The sequence below is a fragment of the Ursus arctos genome, unplaced genomic scaffold, assembly GCF_023065955.2.
Source record: "Ursus arctos isolate Adak ecotype North America unplaced genomic scaffold, UrsArc2.0 scaffold_3, whole genome shotgun sequence".
NCBI classification, from domain to species: domain Eukaryota; kingdom Metazoa; phylum Chordata; class Mammalia; order Carnivora; family Ursidae; genus Ursus; species Ursus arctos.
This window is the reverse complement of record NW_026622985.1, coordinates 16,642,344-16,648,261: the sequence shown is the minus strand read 5'-3', so window position 1 is coordinate 16,648,261 and position 5,918 is coordinate 16,642,344. Positions and strand designations below refer to the sequence as shown.

Here is a 5,918-nt window from a genome sequence, read left to right as displayed (position 1 = left end):
TCAGGTTTAGGTGAAGAAATTTTAGATTTTTACACCAAAATCATGATCCGTTAAAGGAAAACTTGATAAATTGGACCTCATCAAAATATAAAACTTCTGCAAAAGACACTGTTGAGAGGATACGAAGATCAATTATACACTGGGAGAAAATATTTGCAAATCCCATACATGATAAAGGACTTGTATCTAGAATATATAAAGAAGTCTCAAAACCCAACAGTAGGAAACAAATAATCCAATTCAATCCAATTAGAAAATGCACAAAGATATGAACAAAGATTTCACGGAGGAGTACATAGAGAGCAAATATACATGTGAAAAGATGTTCAACATTTTAGCCATTAGGAAAATGCAAATTAAAACCTCAATGAGGTATTACTATACACATACCAGAATGGCTAAAATTAAAAAGAGTGATAACACCAAATGCTGGCCAGGAAGCAGAGAAACTGGATCACATATGCACTGCTGATGGGAATGTAAATGGCACAGCTACTTTGGATAGTAATTTGCTGAATCATTAAAATTAAACATAATTATCATATAACCCAGCAGTTGCATTCTCAGGCACTTATCCCACAGAAATTAAAACTTATGCTCAAAAACCTGTATAAAAACGTCCAAAAAGCTTCATTAATAATAGCCCCAAACTGGAAAGAACCCAAATATCCTTTAGCAGGTGAATGGTTAAACTGTGGTATGTCCATACAATGAACTACTACTCAGCAATAAAAAGCAACAAACTACTGATACACAAGACTTTGTTGGATCTCAAGGAAATTATACTCATCAAAAAAAGCCAACCTCAAACATTACATACTGTATGATTCTATTTATACGACATTCTTGAAATAACTGGATTATAGAGGGAAGAACAGATAAGTGGTTGTCAGATAAGGGTTAGGGATGGGGTGTGGGTGTGCTGTAAAGAGATAGCAAGACAGGGCGTCATGGTGACAATTCTAGATCTTGCTTGTGGTGGGGTTACATGAATTTATACATGTAGTAAAGTTGCACAGAGTTACACACACACTCAAAGACATCACGAAATCTGAATAAACCCTGGATTGTACCAATACCACTTTTCTGGTTTTGATGTCACACTATAGATATACAAAATGTTATCAATGAAAGAAACAGAGCGAAGCATATGTGCTTCTATACATTTTTTATAACTTCCTGTGAATTTATAGTTATTTCAAAATAAATCATAAAAAAAAAGTTGAACGGTCAGGCCTAAGACCTTAATCCTATGGCACTCCACTCTACCTCATTCTAGGGGGAAAAATGACATAATCAACGCTATTTGAACAAAGTTATTTCTATCAGCTGAAATTAACCTAATAGTATGATTGAGTCTGCATTTCACCATCTCAACCAAAAAAAAAAAAAAAAAAAAATCAAGGGGTACTTTAATTGCTTTTCTGAAATTAAGATCGATTCTGTTCACAGCCTTCCTCCAACCTACAAGTCTGAAGACTCCATCAGTGAGATTACTGGCAAGACAAGCCCTTGATGAAGTCATCTGAGAGCTTGTTTGGAGGTTCTAGCAGGGGAGCGCAGCTACTCATATACCGTTGACCGAAGAACGGTCCTCCTCTATCGGGGAAGGTCGTCCTCTTCGACCAAGCACGCAGCTTCGGGAGGGACACACATGAAGCAGTGAGGGAGGAAGGGGACACCCACCTAGCCAGCCAGATCAGCTGAATCAATCCTGGCGATCAATGGGGTGACAGATGTCACAGCCAGATCGCCCTCACATCCTGATGAAGCCATTTGGGTCCTGGTGATGACTCCTTCTCTAAAGGCTCATAAACCACCTTTAGTCAAGTTGTCTGATTTCCCCCATTTTCCCTTACCTATTGGTTGGCCTTAACTTCCTTTTGTTCTTTCATTTATTCATTAATTCATCACACACTTAGTAAATGTTCATCTTGCACGAACTGCTGCTCCTGCATGGGGCCCTCTGCCTTTCTTCTATCCCTTGGCTCCAATTGCTCTCTACCTTTCTGTGGAAACAGAGGATGGAACAACTAATTCAGCCTGGAGATACCAAGCATCTTCCCAATGGGGGCATTTAAGTTGGTTCATCAGGACTTTTTTCTCCCTCTTCCAGAAAACTGAGTGGGAAAGCTTTCTTGATCAAGGCAGCAATTCTTTTGCCAAACAAATTCTTCTCACTCTTTGAAAGGATCCACTCTGTTATGTTTGGCTAAGATCCAAGAAATGTAATCTACTTCTCTAAGCCAACAACAAAAGCCAACTCTTCCTTTCCTGAGTCCCTTTCTTCCAAAATCAACTGAAAAGAAAAAATAAATGAAAACTCTTATCTATTCTCTAAAGCCCTCTATTTTCTATTCAAAACTCCAACAACAGAGATAAAATTCCAACTTCTTCTTACAGTCATGGAATTTTGTATCAGAAATGAATGGTAGAGGCCAGCCTCCTCATTATGGAGAAGAAGAAACAGCCTTCCTTGGAGGAGTGGTGCAGCATGCTGGGAGTTGGGCAGCCTAGAGAACACAGACTCTCTCCCAGCCAGTGCCCCCTCCACTCTGCCATGTTTTCTAAATCTTTTCTTGCCAATACTTCTTGGTATCACACGTTAGGATAGCTGCTCTTGGAAGAGGAAGAGGGCTCATCCCCTGATGGACTGTATTAGATTCTCCACTACTCTCTTGTGTTCCTAAGAAACAGGATAGGCTTCTTGAAGGTAACATCTGAACTTCTCTGTGCTTCTCTCTCTCTCTTTAAATGCTTCTTAGGGGCTGAGTCTCAAGAGGTCAACATTTACAAGGTGCCCACTGCCTGACAGAGGAAATCAAAAGGGAAGCCCACCAACATTCTAAGCTCCAGATAAGATCAAGGAACTCCTCCCCACATTCTCTTCCACAGTGCCTTTGGCGGGGGACTGTTCATGCTTCTGGCAAGAGCCCAATCGACCAACTCTCCAACCCTCCCGGTCCACACCACTCTCTTCCTTGAGACCATCAAGACCAACCTCAGCATACTTTTAACCCTCTTTGTGTCACCACAAGAAGCCCAGAGCTCCTTGTCCCCCTTATAGCTCTATAGCAACCATCTCCCCCCAATACACACACACACACACACACACACACACACACACACTTCCTATCACTTTTCTTGCCCCATTTTTTTCCTTAGCATTTTTTGGTCATCTGACAAATCATATGTTTTACTTGCTTTTCCATCCTCCTCTCCTAGAATAAAAGCTCTATAAGGTCAAGAATTTTTATAGTTTTATTCACTGCTCTACCCCGAGTGCTGGCACTTTGCAGGAGCTCACATTTGTTTAACAAATAAATCCCTATGACCATTTTTTAAAGTCTGAAACAGACAATATGAGGACCAAAGTTTGTCTGAGAAGTCTGAGAGAAAAACAAGAGGTCATTTTCGACAACCAGAAAACAGGAAGAGAGGAAGGCTTGAGCTCAGGCTTAGACCCTGGGTGCTGTCTTCCTCTCTTCTCTTTTTTCAGCTCTACTGAAGTATAATTAACAAATAAAATCATATGTATCTAAAGTGTACCACATGATTTGATTTATCTATACATGGTGAAATGTTTGCCACAGTCAAGCTAATTAACATAACCACCACTCACATAGTTATCCTGTGTGTGGGGGTGTGTTGAGAACACTTAACATCTACTCTTAGCAAATTTCAAAAAGACAATGCAGCATTATTAACTAGAGTCACCATGCTGTACATTACATCCTCAAAAGTTATTCATCTTATAACTGAAAGTTTGTAACCTTTGACCCATGTCTCATTTCCCCAATTTCCCAGGTCCTGGAAACCACCATTCTATTGTCTGTTTCCATGAGTCTAACTTCCTTGACTTTTTTTTTTTTTTTTCGAGATCCCGTATATAAGTGATACCATGCAGTATTTGTCTTTTTCTGGCCGGCTTATTTCATTTGGCGTAATGCCCTCCACATGTATCCACACTGTCACCAAAAATGGCAGAATTTCCTTCTTTTGTATGGCTGAATAATATTCTATTATACGTACACACACACACACACACACACACACACACACACCCCACATGAGATAAACTAGAAGCCATTAGAAAGTACTTTTAATGATTACATTATTTTTTCCCAAATCAATACAGCTTTTATTGCATCTTTAAAATATCACAAATAGGGGAGTCTACTTCTCCCTCCCCCTGCTCTTACGCTCTCTCTCAAATAAATAAAATCTGAAAAAAATAAAGAAAATATCACAAATAAACCTGAAAAAACACCCGGCATCTTGTTCTTTCTGTAGCTGGACAACTTAGATCTTATTTATCAGCCTGCTGAACACCTGCTTCTTCAGAAACATGGATTCCATCCGAAAATTTTCTGATGTCCTTGTTTCTAACCATGGTGGCTTGTCTGAATCAAAGCAGCAGAGTTGAGACAAGTTCAATGCCATTCCCTTCAAGAATTAACTCATCTTTCTGGACGTGAGCTACCGAACAAGGAACACCTGGCCTCACCAAACCCTGCAGAGAGAGTTTTCCACCCAAGGAATTTCAGATTTCAACAAAAGAACCATTCTCCTGAATAACAATCTTGATGGGGAAGTGAGCATACACAGACCTGATCTTGTAAGGGAAGCCCAGCGTAACACCCTCGATCATGTTCTGTACATGACTAGAGACAGTGCAAACAGTAGCCAGTGCTTTTCTAGTTCCCCACCATTTGTCATCCCAGAGCCTCTTCTTTTTCTTTCTGAAGAGACGGAACTCTACATTGATGTGATTGCAGTCTCTTCACAGTGTTCCTCTGGGGCCCTCTCAATAACAGTGCGTCCCTTCAGAGTGATGGCGACATTTTCTGGAATGTCGACAGTCTGATCGCTGAGAATGGTCTTCATTCTCTCAGTAGATATAGCAAAACTGATTACATGATTAACTAAAGAAAAAGTACAGTGCAAAGGGTTTAGGGGCATCTGGCTGGCTCAGTCAGTAGAGCATATAACTCTTGATTCCTGGGTCATGAGTTCAAGTCCTGTGTTGGGCGTAGAGCCTACTTAAATATATATATATTATATCTATAATATAGATATATAATACTACATTATAAAACATTATATAATATATATGTATATATATGTATATGTATATAATACTATTGCCTAATTCTAACACCAGTTAAGGGCTCACTCTGTGCCAGCAAATGGATTGGTAAGGAGCTAATTAGAATATAACCTATTGGTATATTTTGTAAAGTTTTCATGAGTAGAATTTGATTAATCATTTCCAAAACTTAGGAGAAGAAACAAAAGGAACTTTAAGATAAAATCAGGGGAGGGATGGTTTTGTAACACAGTCGCATGAGGATGATGAAACACTTGGATGAATTTTTTCTGGGGTCATGGTTCCCCAGAGAAACCTTCAAGGAAAGAATTTTCCACGTTCATCATGGATGGTTCTTTCTGCCTTCGTGGAGAGCTTTTGATCCAGATCAGAGGGCATCTGGCTGCTCACACCAATGGGGGAATCAAGGAAGAAGAATGTCCCCATACTCTGCATTGGACCCACTTGACATCAGCTTTTCACAGCTGCAATGCTTGCAGAATTAAGGTCACATTTAATGAGTGTGATTATTGTTCATCATTAAATGGTAAGTATATCTGTGGAATGACATTGATTAAAGGTATTTTGGGCTCTTCACATGTTAACTGGATGAAATCATCACACCCGAGAAACCTAAAATTTAATACAGACCTTTACATCTAGTAGGAGATGTGGGCAATGAAAGCCTAAAACTAGGAGAGTTGTAAGAAGGATGCTTCTTAAAGATAAACGCATCAGGGAAGACAGAACTTCAGGGCTCCTAGCTGTAAGTGACACCAGTATGGCTGATACCCGTTCTTTTCCCACCTGCCCAGCAGGTGTCAGTGTA

At 39.8% G+C, this 5,918-nt stretch overlaps 1 pseudogene; it reads right to left on the bottom strand.

Annotated features, from left to right (window-relative positions):
• Positions 1-3,573: 3,573 nt before the first annotated feature.
• Positions 3,574-5,057, bottom strand: LOC113258668 (60S ribosomal protein L9-like; annotated as a pseudogene).
• Positions 5,058-5,918: the final 861 nt, after the last annotated feature.